Genomic DNA, 18,014 nt, shown 5'->3' with positions numbered 1-18,014 from the left:
AGAAACGTAATAATTTCACAGGTAAATGTTATTTTCATTTCTAGAAGAGACAGGCAAGAAAATAAAAATTATCTGGATCACTTCTTTCTTCCTTTGTGATTTCAATCCATTATGAATAAATCTATAAACTATTTTAGTTTTCAAAACTGAAAATATAGTGTGTTAACAGTTTAGTTACAAAGATACACCTTCAGCAAATAAAAGAGGAAAAAGTATTTCAAGAAAAATATATAACATTTTCTTAACCTAAACCAGTGCTATTTACAGTTCATTACAAAAAGTAGTCTATTAAAATACAACTAAAAACATCTGCAACTGAATTTAGCCTAAAGGTTTTAATTGTAAACACTGTTTGCCTCTGTAATAGGATAAATGACATCTTTAAAGTTACTAACTTGTATGAAAAGGGAAATGATCATTACTTGCCAACAGGATGGAAGAGGGACAATAGTGTATTATTATAATTAGGTGTGTGTCCTCTTTCTGCAAAAACAAAGTCCAGTTTTTTCCCTTACAGTAGATACAGATATTTTGTGTTTTATCAATTATAAACATCCTAGTGTATAAAATTTTTCATTCCAGTGACTGAATGCAAGATAAATACAGCATTTAAAATACCAATCTTTTCTATCAACTGACAAAAAATTACTTATTCAGTTCACTATTAGGCAAATAGTGCTTTGATACTGCTGATGGACTGTTGGAAAAGTAATGGGTAATAAAATGCATACAAAGATTTTGGAGGGACTGATCCTATCAGCATGTCTGAGCTGAGCATAGCATCTTTGTAAACTAAGTTCACTTCATAAGGTGTAAGTGCCATGTTCTCTATACGTCCACGGTAGATGAGATGGGATCTCCCCAACAGGACACATGCATACCCTCTCAAAATTAGGTTTGTTCATATTTGCATAGTGTCTAAAAGGAAATTAGAAATCAAGGTTCTTTATCTGTTTAGTTTAATTATTTATATTGATCTTAGTTTAGTTTAGTTCATATTGATTTTAGTTGACTTTTTAACTATTCATATTTATTGTTTCCAGAAGATTAGAAAACCATTCAGTTGTAGCTTTGCCTGAATAAAAACTGTCCCAGAAAGCTTACAATGGCATTCTTACATATTGTTGACATATTTTCACAATTCAGAACTTTTTTCCAATCTTTTATAAAATTATTTATGTCTAGGAGCATATACATCACTAACACTATACTGTATACTACGGACCTTTAACTAGCAAATGCCTGGGCAGGATTTGCCCCTAAAAGGACTGAGATTAACAACAACAACAAAAAAATCCATTTGCCTTTTGCTCTAACCCACTACAGTCATGAGCATTGTAGGTCTGTGTTTGTAAGACATTATTACCAACACATATATCGCTCTTGAGTCACACATGGCTTGTGAACAGTTTGAGTGTGGCTCCGTATCAAACCTACATCACTGGATTGGTAACAAAAATGTAGGTTTTTCAAATACTCTGCTAAAGGGAATTCTAGACTGTCTTGGCAGTGAGCCGCACGCTCTGTCCAGTTGTGAAGCAATATAACCTGTAATAGCTGTTGTTATTGCCCTTCTCTGGAGCTTCTTTCTTATGGCTTTATCTCTGTGTTATACAGCTAGCAGAGACAGGCCACAGGCAGATACATATATTATTACACAAGAGTTGCCTTGGTGTAAATGTCCAGTTTTTAGTTAATAAAAAAAGACTCTTTTTTTTAAAAAAAAAAAAAAGAAATTGTGCTTCTAGATTCAATTGCTCTTGCAAATTCTGAAATATTTTACAAAGTCACAGAAAGCAGTCAACTTCTGGAGCGCACTACTGTTGTTCCGTGACTACAGCTGGCTGCATTCGAGCCCAATATATTGACTCGTGAACTCAGTGCCCCTCTGTTAGTCTTATAAAACCTGTTCTTGTGTGTGAGTCAAAAGGTTAGGATTCTCTTAAACAATAAATTTCTAGAGCCTTGTTCTTGGTTGTCAGCTAATCATCTGTGAACTCCCTGCAAATATTTAAAAAACAAGCCAGAACAGTTGTGTTGACTCAACAGTGCACTATGGTCAGGTAACATACACAAGAGGAGTCTCTCTCATTAAAGACAAGACCAAAGGGCCAAATTCTTGCCCTTTCTGGCAATCCAGAAGAACAGGTCTATTAGATACTTTAAAATGTAGAGAAATGTATTAAATCTTCAGCACTCTTATTTGCTTCTTCTTGTACAGGCAGGCTCTAGCACCCTTTATGTCCTTTGAATGAAATCCTAAACACACGGGAACACAGAAAAATGAAGGTCACTTACCAAAAACTCTACTATCTTTCCTTTTTATAGTTCTAAATGTCTAAGTCCTCTTAAAAATGTTACTTCCACTAATTTAATCTTAATATTTTTCATGCATTGATTGTTACATATGCACAAACATTTCAATTCGTACAGACTGATCATAACCAATTACTTTATCATTCCATAGATTCAACAGCAAGCCCAAAAATTTATCAACAGCTATGGAAAAAAAGTGCACCAAATTTTTGCATGAGAATTCAGACAAGCAAATTCAGACTGCATATAAACATCCATGAGTGTAAAAACTTCTAAAAGATGCTTGTGAAAAATATGGTTCTTATCAGAGGTTCAACAGGGTAGGCTTTCCCTCCTCTGTCTGTGGAATAAAAAAGTTAAGTCTTTGTCCCCTGTTCTTCAGTTTTGAGCAATTTACATCTGAGTTTCAGCAAAGCAACTTTAGACATCACCAGCTTTCAATTCTTTGATATCCTAACCAGTTGTAGCTTGTCAAACAATATTCAGAAATATTTCCTGTAACATCAAGAAATCATTTCACAAATATGATCCTAGGAAAAGCGTATAGTATTGTATGTGCATGAAGGCACCAAAGTTCAGAAATAAGGTGGTGACAAACTGACAGAAACACCAAATTTCAAGATACAAAAATTGCAGTTTAGTAGAAATATAAATTGTAAAACATTTCCTATCTTTTTTAAGTGGTCTTACTTTCTATGAAGCTGCTCTAGGTTTATTATGCTGCTAAGAACACAACTAGTCTCAGAGAAAGGGGAATGAAGTACACTGATATACTCTGACATACTGTATGCATTTTTTTTTCAATAAAAGCACAACTTTGCCTCCCTTTTAGCTCTTAAAGCTGTAAGATGGAATTCTTTTTCTATAGCTTGCAGAAGGAAAATTAGCTAACATGCACAAGCACGTGACTCCACCCCAGCCTCCCATTTTAGGCTGCACCCACTCCCAAAATAGCAGTGCTTGTGCCACTCAGTGTCAGTTCACTCAACAGCAGCTCTAGTAGATATATTTTTATAATGGACTGCAAACACAAGAAGGAGAGTATTTTATTAACTGTGTGAACAGTAAACCCAGGAATTTTAATTTACAATTGGATAAAAAAATCAAGCATGTTTACCTAAGAAATGTAATATTTGCTTACAAGAAGTTTGAGAATGAATACAATTAAACACGTATTTTAGCTTTATCCATGCAAATGTGAGCAGCTTTCAGCAATCATCTTTGTTATCTGTACTTATTCATTACTCCAACACATAATTATTTTTAAAATAGCATGATGACATGACGTTGTTGCAGAATATTATCTGGTATTCATTTAAAAACTAATCTCTGTTAGCTCTCCCATGAAACAGAAGAAATAAGATTTTCTACGAATAAACCCCACCCAGTCAAAGGAACATTTCTTCTACTATACAGCAACTTCCCTCACTCCAAAAATTTGGAAACAAATCAAAACCGCTCTAAAAATACTGTTTTTCTTTTTCCACATAAGCAGAGGCAAAGATAGTTGAAGTGATTTAAGTGTGAATATAATCCAACAGCGCATTATAAACACTGTCTTTCCAGAAAGCACCTAAGGAGTCAGGAAATGATACCTGATTGCAGATATATTTGTCATACTATTCCAAAAGACATTATGAAACACTGTTTTTTAAATCTTCAGATTTATGATCAATAACAAAGTTAATTAACTTCATTAATGACATTTAAATCTTATTGCCACATACAAACAAACCAGTTTGCAGACCTTGTAACTATACCTTATAGTTTCTTTTGGCTCTTCTATTAAGGAGTGTAACACTGGTTCATAAAGATGTGGTTCATTTCCAGAGATAGGAATTTTTTTTCGGATTGCTTTGCCAGATCACAGACATTCTGAGTCTTGTATAATTAACAGATGAAATTCCTCTGAGGTGAGTGCTTTTCAGACCTAGAAACGCTGGGATGGCAGAATGTCTCTTGGATCCAACAATAAGGTATTTGCTCTGGCAATGATTGAAAAAGTGTTTTCATTATCCTACTAACAACTACAAAGGAGTGAAAATAGAACGACTCCAGAAATGGTTAATTATACACTGTATTACATGCATAGTCTTTTGAGTTACTCACATCAACAGGAAATACAGCAGATAATATAGCAAACACTGTGTAGAGGATGTAAACAGTATTATCTTCAAAGAAATATTAATGACCTCTTCTTTCAGGAATCTGCCTTGATTTCTTATGAAGTGAATGATAGTCCAAGATAGAGAAATGTGATGAAACAGTGGAGGATGTTTCTCAACTGAGGAAGAACAGGAGTTTTCTGGGTGAAGATAAAGGGCTTCTGACTTAATAAACAGGAGCAAAATAAACAGGAAGAGAGGAAAAGATTTTATATTGAAAATTTCCATGCAATTTTTATTTTCCAAAGTTTCAGAAATTTACTTTCCCTTTTATCTTCAGCAATCTCAGTGTACTTGAAGATATTTATGTCCCAAATTTGTCTCTGTCTTTTTTTTGTTTGAAAAATTAGGTTGATGGCTACATCAATGTCAGAGCTAACCATCAACAGAAATTAAATCCTCTGGATTTCAAAGCAGCTTTGGAAAAACAAGAAAAAATAAAATTCAATCTCATAAAGCCAGTAATAATTTCTGTACTACAATTGGTACTGAAACTCTATCAACAAAGGTGAATTTTACATCACATTCTAATTCTCAGACTCAGAGCAAATTTTATTTCAGAAAGAATGCAATTTCAAAAGTGCAATGACTATACTCTCCATGAAAAGGTCTTTCTTGTATTATTATTAACTAATTTACTATCCCCCATGTACTAGCAGACTTCAGACAGTTTTTGGATTGATTCTGTTCGAATGCCATCAAATTTTCTTTAGCCCTGCCATTAATAGGCTTTGTCCTTCTATCTTTATGTTCTCATCTCATTTTTCTACAATTCCTAATTTACAGTTCATTTAAAGTGTTATTTCTGGGTTTTACATTTGTATTGTACACATGATACAATGAACATTTACTTAATTTTTTTCATTTTCCTTTCATCAATTTTCCTCCTAATTTTTTTTCCAAGTAAAAAATTTGGGAGCAACAAAGAAATAAGACAGAGAGACTAATGATGACCATATCCTCTTACTGACGTATGCTGAAGACAAAGGAAAAGGTATCGAGCAATTAATAATAATAAAGTATATTTGTATTACTTTAATACTATATCCCATTGTGAAATTTTGCACGTTTTCTATTGCTGTCATGAGGCTACTGATGTAAACTGAAGAGCAAAAGCCTTCCTAAATGTAACGCCACAGACTGTGGATCCAAATTTAAGCCTAACCACTGAATGAATCTGGGATCCAGTTCTAACAGTAGGATGTTTCCCTGACACCACAGCAGGCATGACTTCGGTACTGACTCAGCTGTAATGATGAAACCTATGAAACCACGGACATCCTTTCTCGTAATACGATGAATTTTTCTTACACATCTCTCATTCAAGTACAGACGAGGCCCAGCTCTGCTTAGTTTCTGAGATATTACATGATCCTACCTCAAGCACAAAAGCATTTAAACTGACAGGCTTATTAACTTTCTTAATGTTAAAGTGATTAACATGTTACCTCTTGCTACTTTTGTGACTCAAACAACAAGACATTCGGCATTGCTCATTTCTGAAGTTTTGTTATTTACTTTTTTCACTATTGCAGCAATTGCAACCTATATGGAATGAGACACTAAATGAGATACCATTTCTATAAAAATATTTTTCGATATCTAACTATATATATTTTAATTACAGAGATGTAGTAGTATACGTGTAATAAACCAAATTATTACCTCAAGCTCTAGAATATACTCAATGCTACCGCTGATTATCTAGTAACTAAATCTATTAATTTAGATACCCATAATTGATGTTTATAAGTTCTATATTAAGTTTCTTTTCTGTTCTGGAATACTTGTTCCCTAGTGAAGATGCCTTGCATAGGGATATTAGGCATTACTAAGCAGACATGCTGGCAGACCTGAACTCACACTGCCTGTATGTTACGCTGAGGTAAACCAACTTTGGACAAAAAAAGCGCGCAGGGTAACCGACCTTGTTGAATGGTTGGACTTCTTAGTCTAGGCACACTATCATGCTAACGTACCTGCATGGCTTTTGGATGCCACACAGGGTTTCTTAGCTCTGCGACAGCACAGAATTAATGCTTCTGAGTCAGAGCTAGATCGTGACTGGCTATCTTGGACTACAGGCATAAAAACTTGGGTCTGTCTGCACAGACATGCCCAGACCCATTCTAGTAAAGATTTCAAAATGGTTATAATATATTTTATGACCTTGAAATAAATATATAGGGCCAAATACTACTCTTACTTACACAAGAGCAAATCCAGAGTAACTCATTATTCCCATATTTAATTTGCAGATCATTAACTTCAGGTCTGCTTCTCCAAATTTGCACTAGCACCACTGAAAGAAAGATCTGCTCCTATAACTTGGAGGTGGCAGAAGCAACCACTCATCCATTTCAGAAGAGACTCCAGCTCAACTTGTACTAATATTTACCCTTAAGATAGCAGCACAAAGATAGAGGACCATAAATTTTTAACACAAAGAAACAGACTTGATGAATAAAGCAGAATTAATGTTACTGTTTAGTTCAGTTATTTATTTGATCTTAGAATGTGAAGGACTAATTAAGGGTGACTAGAATATGTCAAGAACAGGCATATTATTAAAGATCTCCCTTACCTCTCCCCTACGCATCCTAATGCCACCAATACCAGTTTTATTCTTTCAGTTCCAATCTTGCTACTAGACAAACGATTGCTCCCACTCTTCTTTATGTGTGGCATTCTTAATGGTAAGAAAATACTTTTACCTTCCTTTTTTTGTTCCTTCTTTCCTCATTTTCCCTTAACTTCTCAGATTCCACTTTGATAGTCTTCTAGAGATTTTAAACTACCCTGCGTATCAGTGACACTTTGATGTTTAATAGTGTTACCAAGGTCTTTCTGACAAAAGGACCAGAAGTGATGCTTGTTTTGAAACCCAGTGCTCTGTTTAAATCTGTTTATTTCTGTACTAAGTCTAGGCACTTTGAGTTGTCATGATGACTCAGAGCAAAGTTGCAAAGCCTCAGTTCTACAAAGAGATTAGTCACTTTGTTTTTTTGCACTGAGCTGCTCTGAGTCAGCTTCGAACTGTTGCACGTAAGAGTACCTGGGTACATCTTCAAATGGTGCAGGTAACTTCAGTGCAAATTTCTGAAAGAAATGCAGTCTGTGTATATCTGAGCAAATAACTGACTAGGCCTACCTTCTCCAATATCCCCAAATAAGAACTGGGTTTTAGAATGAAAGAAATTATAACAGCATGAATGTTGCTTTACATTTTTTCCCTTAGCCAAGGAGAAACTTCAGGGTTAGCAGCCTGAGTTTAATAAACTCTGAGTATACTAAACAATCAGTTGAACTGTGCTCTTAATTCATTAACTATTTCAGGGATTAAAAATTTAGACACCAAAAGGTTTACTTTTTTTTTTTGTCCTTTCAGTCATTGGAAATATTTCTTCTGCTTTTTAATTGCAGCAAAGCTGAGAACTAGGACAACTAGGTGGTTTACACTATTAGGCCAGCTGCTTTACTTGACTGTACACAGTGATTCTAAGTTTACCATGATTCTAAACAAGTGACTCACTTGTATAGACCTGGTTTTTATTGATTGTCTGGGCTATGTCTTTTCTTTTACTGGATGTACACATATTTGTAGTGTATGTATATATATATGTGAATGCATATGTGTGCGTGAATCCATATTGTTAATTTTATAATGACTGGAGTTGACGTGATGTATTCTTTAGTCTGCACACTGTGTATCACCTAAATACAATTCACACCATTTACACTGTATGTCAAAACTCAGTGTATTTGCAACATAGAGTGTGAAAACGAAGTGTATTACTATTGTATAAATATTTTTACATCTATAGATGTAAACTCTATAAACTCCATAGAAAAATACAGTAACCCAAATTGTCTCTCTTGCCAACAATATCATCCTGAGCTTTTTGGAGAAAAAACCCACAAGAGACATCTTAGAAGCAAATGTCAGATTTCTCTGAATCGCTCAGCAATGGGTCCACAGAGAAGCATGTAAAAATAACCTGAAGGCTAAAAGTAGTGAACTTTAGAGAAGGAAGGAGAAGGAAGATGACCCGATCCACTTGTCAGTTCTGAAAAAGTAGTGTTGCTCTAAGGCCATTTGGAGTTATTTCCACTTGTATGAGGCCTGTATTTGCTCCCCTCTCCTAACAGTACGTGAGTTACCTTTTCATAATGGCCTTCCTTACTTGTTTTCCTTTTCTTCAGACCTTTTGACACATCCTGCTGTTTTACTAGGCATTCAGATGGCTTTAGCATGCCTTCTAATCATAGCATATTAAAGAACAAGCAAATGTTCATGTCTTGATTCAAACTAAAATATTAATGTCACTAAATTATTTTCCAGAGAAATATTGTGGCTTTGAACATCAGGAGACAGGGCAAATACTCGGTGACAATTTCCTGTTGTTTCCATTTATTGCAACATATTTTTTTTCCTGGCTTTATTATAAACTATTTTCCTTTGTAAAAATTTTTAGTTGTTGTGAGAACAAATGTAGGTGCAAAGATCACACAGAATGGAATTCCAAGTTACATACTTAAAATCAGATTGCACAATCTATATTTGTGTTGGTGAGCACCTACCTACCCAAGCAGTCCTACAGGCTAAACTCAACAAATTGATACTTCCTCATGCATTTCCTCCTGTATTGATAGCTGCATAATTTGTTCCTTAAGCCCATGGTTCAGGTAAAATTTTCTTAAAATATCACTATGACAGTATAGGTGTCTAACACTGAAATGACCAATTTCAACATATACTATCTATCTTATCTACTTCATATTTTCCTCCTTCACCAACCAGGAAAGAAAATAAATATTATTCACTCTCAGGCTTCACATAGAATTACTGTTGCTACCAAATTAGGAATTCTAAATACTTGATTCCTAGTAGGTTACCAGAATCATTAACCTCTTCAACCATTAAGAACAACAGACCTTTGCATTGCTAGCTGATCTAATACTAACAAATGAATACTTTAATCTCAATTATCTACAGGTAAATCACTGTTCATCTGCAAAATCTGCTGACTGAATCTGTTAAAAGTCATTGCAGATCTCAGTTAGCTGATATGCTGATTATTTGCTTATGCTATTCTTAAATTCTTAAATTTAAGACACAGGAAATATTTATTTTTGTTGGTTTGCATATAAGTACAACTCATTTTTTGAAAATAATTACCAAGAACTCCGATTTGTTTAATCATGTTTTACTTGCCAAAATCTACCTGGAATCAAACTCAAATGGTACTTTGCAAGCCATGGAGGTGTTGCTGATACATTCTCTCACTGCGACAGATTTGCCTCTTATAGGGTGAAAAGTGAGTGTCCAAGGAACAAGCGTTAGTTTCAGACCTGACAAGTGAGTAAAGTGTCCCACCTACCTACAAATGAGCAGTAAAACACACTTAATACACCAGGCATCTGATGGTCACAAAGTTCTCTATGGAAGTTGTAAGGCGTTCTTGCATTCTGCTGTGTCATCACACCATCCTTCCTGAAAGCTGTACTAAGGGCACTATATTAATGAGCAAACCTCAAAGAGACATTATTTCCTTCCATGAGCAAGTGGAGAAGTTGGGGGAAATTGGGTCAGAAGTAAACATAATAGTCGTTTTGCTCCCTTCTGTGTCAGCAGAGAGCTGACTGGACGTGAAAGAGGGAATATGCTTCATCTGGCAAAGGGCTGATCGCATACTCACCACTTGTGCAATGCTACAGCACAGGGGAAATATGATTCAGAGGACTGTCTCTGAGTCATAATTTTTCTCTGAGCTCCTTCTGAACTGGTAAGGCTACGTTTTGTCCCACAATTGGAACGACAAGCAAAGATTCCATCTTACCTTACATTTTGAAACATGTCAAGGAGTTCAAAAGCACTAACTTTGCGAGGGGCACCAACACACATTATTTTCTACTTCACTTCGCAGTAATTAAACAAGACTAATATATTTTATATTAACAAGAAAGCAACCACCCACTGCTAATGACTTTAAACAGTAAAATAGCATATTTAGTATCTGTGTTTTCTAAAATGTCTGTATAAATGTCTAAAATGTCTCTCTTGTGAGAGCCGCTGATGAGGCCTGCGTGCTGCCAGAGCAACCATGGGCCCCCCTCCATACGACGCAACCCAGGGAGTGCTGGAACAGAGCGTGGCATGGCAGTTTGCGTGGGAAGGGTGTCATCACTCTGCCAGCTCAAGAGGTCAGGTCAGTCAGTGGTTATCACCCTCCCAGAAGGAGCTTAGCTGTGGTACCCACCCGCAGAAAGCCATGTCCTCTGCACTCGCCGGAATGGATGCGGCAGCCCAGACAGAGCTCCCACGACAACACGCAGCCGTCCAGGCCTCAGGCTGCAGGGCGTGCAGGAGCCTTGCACTGGTGACGGAGAGCAGTGGTGAGAACAGCTGTGTGAGGTGTGACTGGGTGGGTGATCTGGTCAGCCTGGTGGCAGAGTGTCACGGTTTTAGTCCAAACCAGTACACAGAGCTATCTTCTCAAATGGATTATGCTGCCTCTCTATGACACGTGGAGGCATTTCTGAGCTGTCAGTCAAAGATACCGTACAGCAAAATTACCAGCCCTGCTCTTCCACCAGAGAGCTCAGACTCAGCTGAAAAAGAAAACACCACGTGGGAGTACCAGCTTCTGTGTGAAAAAGGATTCTATATGCCAGGATTCCTTCTTTAAAATATTTTCCCATAAGTTAGATGATGTTTTCTCTTCTCATAAACACTTTTCTTAAGCTAAGGTGATCATCTGCTGCTCCATTATACAACACCACAATTCTAACAAATTGACTGACTCTACTCCATGGTCTTGTATCAGAAAGTACAAGAAATCTAAATAAAGAGCTAGTCAATTAACAACTGCGCATTCAGGGTTTTTTTTCTAATTCAGCTGTTCGTAAACATTTAAAATATATGCCCTTATGTAATAAAGAATGATAATTCAGACACAATTAGGAGAGTCCACAGGAATTATTTTCAGAAAATTATTTTCTTGAGCATTACTAGATTAAAAATTCAATATATCTTGCTGTACAGATGAGCTAGAGTTCTTTCTCTCTTATACCAAAAAGAAAGGACAATTTTTGTCAATTAGACAATAAAAGAAAATACAGAAGCCAAATGAAAATGACACCACATAAAACTGTGTAAGTAATAGTCAATTCATTAAGTGTGGCTGTGGTTAAGACAAGCACATGCACACTCATTCCCTGAGACAGATGTTGCTGGAGAAATTCAGGTTAAAAACAATCTGACCTCCACTGCTATTAACTGTAGACACTCTAAGACTGAAGCTGTCATCAGAAAAAGCAAGTACCTCAAACACACAAATGTGGTTTGCAACCTTCTATTTGCTACCTTCACTGCTAAAGAACCTCCATCAGGAAAGGAAGACACAAATTACTTGCAACTTCACAAGTCAAAAAATGAAACTGAAAGGCAAATAAATTTCTTTTTTTTTTCAACTTAAGGAATTTTTACAAGCAAAGATGGAGATAATAATTGCAGAGGCTATATCATCCAGCATAAAGCTGAAATTTCCCATTTATAAACTGTCTAGAGGGTATTTTCTTTAACTTCCACTAATAATTTTTCAAAATCAAAGAATTAAAGACATGCTGGCTAATCGATATATAACACCTTTGGTAGATATGATGTACTAGGAAAGAAGGTAATAGGAAAGGTTCATTTGCACTCAGTGCGGGGCAAAAAAGCTTTTCCTTTATGAAAACAGTCCTGTCTGCTCATTACTGTTAGTAGTTGAAAACTGACACTAATTATACCACTTTTTATTTCCAGTTATATAAATGGGTATCTTTGATTTCTGTTCCACCCTGCTATTCTCCAAAGACAATCTGTGAAATTAATGAATAAAAGTCTGGTTGCTTTAGTAGTTTCCATGTTTTACTGACCCGGACATACGGCCAAAACCTGTGTATCGCAAAAGGGCACGTTTATGTTTCTTTCACTAAAGTAGTTGCGCAATATGTCACAGAATCCCAAAGCTATCATCACTACATAACCCGAATAGCAACTATCCATAAATAGGAACACAAACAGGCAGAATAATCTTACTATTCATTCCTGATCCAGTGAGAAATGTTTTGCAAATCTGAGCATGTGCCTTTGAAAAACAGCATTCTGTGGTTCTTTTCACTGCATGGTGACACTATCCCCAATTATACAAAACAGTAAAGAAACCAGGCGTCTGAGCATTTTCTGTAGACAATTATGTGATAGGATTAGATAGATGGTGAAAGGAGTATAATGGAACAAGTAAACAACCAGATCTTCATTATCAGAGAGGTGCTGAGCACCCGCAGCTCCCTCTAAATTAAATTGGGCAACTCTTTAATATGTCTGCCTTTAATCTTTGTGCCTAAAAATCTTAAATTCAAATCTATACATTTTCATAAATGAGCATCGTAATAAATGCTGTGAAGTCTCTGGTATCTTATTTCAACACAGCAAGTAAAGCCTGGATGAGAGAAATAAGAGTTCATGTAGCTCGTGCCTGGAAAACGCGCGTTTAGGGGACTCTTGACACACTGTGGCTTCTACACATTTGTAGGGATAAAGGAAGCCCTCAGGCTGGCTTCTACAATGATTTTTATATAACCCTTGATACCTTAACACCTGAGGTTCTCAGTCATTAACAGATTCTATCTCCAAAGCCACTTTTTTGAGAAAGGGAGGAATTATTATTTCCATTTAATGACTAAGGAATTGAAGAACAACACAGATTGAGAGATTTGCCCAAGGATGTAGGGCAAACCTGCCACAGACTGAAGTGACAGCTTAGCATTCCTGATCTGTGCCTTAAACAGAAGGCATTTTTGTCCTCTAGGTCTTGGTTAAGAAATGTCACAATCGTTTCAGTTTCTCATTCCACTGACAGCCAATGAATGGGGAAGTTTCCCTGTCTGCAGAATAACCTAGCTATAACTGATTAATTTAAAACCGCTGCTCTATCTGATCTCGTGAGCTAACTTTGCCTCGTGGAAAAATCACAATATGTCCATACTGAGAACAGAACTGCTAATAAGTTAATGAAAGCAGGCTACTTTGGAGATGTAAAGATATAATGAGACTTCTAGAGGAAGAGTTTCGGCCATAAATATACATTATGAAGAATTACAAAAATTTATTTCGTGAACTAAGTTACAATAGTTAATAAAATGTTAGAAACATATACAAATCTGTAATTAGTGAAACAGTGTAACACATAAAACTAAAAACTACGAAACTTACCTTTCACTCAACCTCCTTTGGTTGCTAAATGCTTCTGGGATATTTTTATTCTAAATTTCTAGAGAGAGGTAATCCGGAGTTCCTTCCCTTTTTATGAACATGTCATGTGTAAGACTGAGTTAGGATTGTGTTTTACTATTCAAAAAACTGATTTCTTTTTTGTCTTTTATCGGGTAATTACTCCTGTAGATGCAACTGAGGATGGGCATAATATAGGGTGGTGAAACTAGAAGAAATGAGCAATAAATCATGTGACATTGTGTCCACTGAATTAATAATATTGCTCGTTGCGGAATTTCACAGACACCTACAGGAAGCCATCACTTGTTCCTCAATACTTCTGCAGCAGATGACATAGATGGCCCTCCATTTGGCTCAACAGTAAGACTAGCAATTGCTTAAATACTTCATATCATAGACATTACAGCCACTTGTGGAAACTATAATGAAATAAATGGTTCCAAATTTCTGCTCTTTTACAGTGCCAGCCTCATGCAGCCACTTGGTAGGGTAGAAAGAGCAAATGAATGAAACACAAAGCAAACATACCTCCAGCTCTAAGAACTACAGGTTCTTCAAGTCTGGTGAAGATCAAGAGACACGAAGAGGGGATCTTGATTTCCCTTCACAGTTGCTGGAAGACAATGCAACCACAGTTAAGGAAGCATTTCATACTCAGGCTATGTTGGTTTCTTTAAGCAAAACTAAAGAATGTAAAACTGACTCTATGTAACAGTGGGGGACTGACTGTTCAGAGTAAACTATGGCTATGTGCTAGACCAGTAGCCAGAGAAACAGTGAGACAGAAACCCACAAAGGTTTGTGAAAGTTTGTGACATAAATTTGTGACATAAAAGATAGTAAAATTAGATCCTATCCCATATCGAGACACTTATTTCAGTAATGGAAGGATATCACATGCTAACAGGTATTCTTACATATTTTATATGAGCTATAAAAATAAAAAATCATTACTACAGAAGATTGATAACTTTGATTCAATAACCGCATCGAAGACTAAACAACATTTATTTGAAGAGAGATAAAACAAATTAGTTATTCTTCCTACTACTGAAAGTTGAGAAACGGTATGCAAATTAAAGATTAGTTGCAGTTTGGGGAAGTATTTCCTAATAGTCACATAGAAAAATATGAATAATTTAAGTTTTCAGGAAGGCTAAGCACTCTTTTTAAGCCAGAGAGGGCCCATCAGAAAAATCTGTTTCCATGAGCTTTGCTCTTTGCAGCTACCCGTGGGTCTGATCGCGCGTGTCCACCACCCCAACATTCTACATGACTGAATTCTGCATAGGTTGCTTTCTCAACTCCCTAGCAAAAACATTGCAAGTGCAACATAATAGCAAAAGACTTTAAAAGAGACCAGAAAACACTGATACATTTCTTCTTACATACAGAGACAGCTTATTCATAGTTACTGTCAAGCAAGCCAGAGGTTGATGACTAAAAAAAAACATAAACAAAACAGAGAACCCAAGCCCTTTCTTTCAAATTGTTTCCCTTTCTCCTCCCACACGTATCCTTCAGCAACCAGCTGGAATAAGTATGCCATCAACACAGTTCACCTTGCTCTATAGTTTTAAGGCTTTAATATCTTTAAAACCACTTTAAATTTTCATGTAGAAGTATAGAAAGAAATTCAAACAATGTATGGAAATGGAGAAGCAGTCTCAGCTCCACCCAACTGATGGACCAGGTAGAAAAGAAGTAAAAATAAAAGGAACACATCTTCAAAAACCAGTTTAATTCTACCAGGGGCTATCAACAATATAATGCAATATAATTGTATAGCTATTACATGATAGCATTGCACGGCAGAATCAATGTTACTGGGGTGTTTAGTTGTGTATTTTCATACTAACATGTTTGAATTTCTTTAAAAACTAAATTTAATCTCAGTTTCCTAGTGTTTATAATACTTGTTTTGGGAATAATTATATTTGTGTAGTTACAACTTATTCACTGTATTGCCATAACACTTAGGAGCTATAATCATGGACAAGAACATATTGTGTTAAGATGCTGTGAAAACACAAAACAAAAAAAAGATTGCAGTTTAAACACATGATGAGCAGGCAGTGAACAGATACAGAATGGAGAAGTACAAAGAAACAATGAGGCATTAACATCAATATGGAAGTATAAGATTTGGCATGCCAGCTTCCAAATTGAGTTACTAGAGACTCCAAAAAATATCTTTTCCCACATCTGAGCAGCAGAATGAAAGAAAACATAAAAGTTATTTATCCAAAAATTTAACAAGTGGCTGGTGGAAGCTGGTGTCAGGGATTGGTGAGAGCTGTCATCTAAATAATGAATCATAGGTGAGGTAGACAAAGAATGACCTTGAAAGCAAATCAAGTACATTATGTTTGAGTGACAGAGAAGGGAGAGCTAGTAAAGAGACATATGGTCAAAATTACTGGCTAGGGAAATGATCTTTGCAGTTGTACTATGTAAAAAAGATTATTTTTACACTTACATGACTGATATATACAAACTCCTAACTCAAATTACATACACCTTTGGCAGGGGCACTTTTATTAAAAATGAGAAGGCACCAGGGACTGCATTGGTGGGCAACACCCTGGCCTCCGCTGCTGAGTAACTACTGCCACGCTGCAGCACAGCGCACGAGGTAGGAAAGCTGCTTCGGTTCTTGGCCCTGACAGCTCGTGGACAGGGTCACAGAACTGCTCTGCTTCCATGCCAATTAAATGCCTCTATTAGGACACTTGGTGAGCTGGCAAAGGAAAGAATTACTTAAGAGAGGAAGAAAGCATTATGGAGGTAGGTAAAGGGCTAGAAGTGGTTCCACACCCTCCAATGCTAACTCTTACATGGTAGAACATCTGTATGTCTGGTAATGTCTAGCCCTGGATTTTGACAATATAACAATTAATCTAGATGGGAAAGAGAGACAATTTTACAGCACACAAGTGCCCATTCACAATTTGACTGCAAAATAGAAGGATTTTGCTCCTCACTTACCATATTTTGATCTAAAATTCAGGGATTATGTCAGTGGCCTGCTGGGATACCACAGACTGACGATCACATGCTGTTATCAAGCAGCCACAGCAGTCAGTCACGCAGGTTGCTCATCATGCCAAAACCAAGACTGACTGGCACCGGACAACCCCCAAACCACCACAATAGTCAAATGACACAGTAGCGTATCAAAAATAAAACCCAACACCGTACCGCAGGGCATCGCACTTGAATAAAAACGCGTTGCCTTGTGTCAGACCAGGCAACACGAGCTGCGGGCGGCGCGGGGCGGGGGGAGGCTCACGGGGTACGTGAGGACACCGGGGCTGAGGCAGAGGCGCTGTGGGGACACGCGCCGCGGAGGCGGCCCGCGCTGCGCCTGTCACGCGCGGCCGCCGCTCCCGCCCCGGCCCTTTCCCGCCCGCAGCGCCGCGCACGAGCGCGTTTGCACTCGGCTCCAACGGCCGCTCGCGCGCGGACGGGTTGTTTACTTCCTCCGCGGCGCGCGCCCGCTCACCCCTCCCTCCCGCCCGCCCTGCGCTCCGCCACCGCCCCGCGCGCCCGGCGTCCCCCGCCGGCCAATCAGGGCCGCCCCGAGCCGCGCGCGGAGGGGCCGGCTCCTCCGAAAAGGAGCTGGGCCAAGGCAACGTCAGCCGGGAGCTCGCCTCAGACGAGACTTGCCGCTGATTGGCCGCAGCGCTTGCCCATCTCCCCAAGCGCCCGCCTTCCGTTTTACTCGCGCCGCCGAATACACACGGCTCCCCGCCCCCGCCTCCCCTATCTGCGTGTGTGAGGCGCGGATTGGCTGCCGCCCCGGCCGCTCACCCCCCCCGCCAGTCAGCGCCGGCCCCGCCTCTTTCCCCACTCACCCGTCTTGAGCACAGGAAACACCCCTCTAGATCGCGTCCAGCCCGGGGCTGCCGCCGCCTTCCATTGGCCCGCTGCGCTGCCCATCCGCCGGAGACCCGCCTCCCCCGGACAGCGCGGCAGCGAAGCCCGCCTCCCCACCAGCCCCGCCCGCTGATTGGGTCGCCGGGGAAGGGCCGCCGTTCTCTATTCGCTCTCCTCCCTGCCACTCTGGGCAGCCGCCCGGCCGGCTCCCCGCTGCCCCCTCACGCCTCGGCGCCGGGGGCTCCGCCCGCCCGCCGGCCGGGGCCCCGCCCCCGCCTCCCTCCCGGCGCGCGCCCCCGCCCTCCGCGGCGTCACGTGATGTTTTCGCCGTGGTGCCGCCGAGGCTGCCTGCGTGAGTGCGAGTAGCCGGACGC

General features: G+C 38.7%; 1 protein-coding gene across 2 annotated transcripts in view; it reads right to left on the bottom strand.

The window, feature by feature from the left end:
• Positions 1-17,843, bottom strand: part of NXT2 (nuclear transport factor 2 like export factor 2) — a 64,064-nt gene extending 46,221 nt beyond the window's left edge. Inside the window, exons 1-2 of one of the 2 annotated variants that reach the window (XM_068411712.1) lie at positions 17,619-17,843; positions 14,290-14,374 (exon numbers count right to left, since the gene is read on the bottom strand). The gene's annotated coding sequence lies outside the window, so the exon portion shown is untranslated. Of the gene's footprint in view, positions 1-14,289; positions 14,375-16,749; positions 17,237-17,618 lie in introns of those variants that run through there. The other variant, XM_068411710.1, reaches the window with a different exon arrangement.
• Between the last annotated feature and the right edge of the window lie 171 nt (positions 17,844-18,014).

Source organism: Nyctibius grandis, chromosome 13 (genome assembly GCF_013368605.1).
Source record: "Nyctibius grandis isolate bNycGra1 chromosome 13, bNycGra1.pri, whole genome shotgun sequence".
NCBI classification, from domain to species: domain Eukaryota; kingdom Metazoa; phylum Chordata; class Aves; order Nyctibiiformes; family Nyctibiidae; genus Nyctibius; species Nyctibius grandis.
This window is presented reverse-complemented; position numbering and strand designations above follow the sequence as displayed.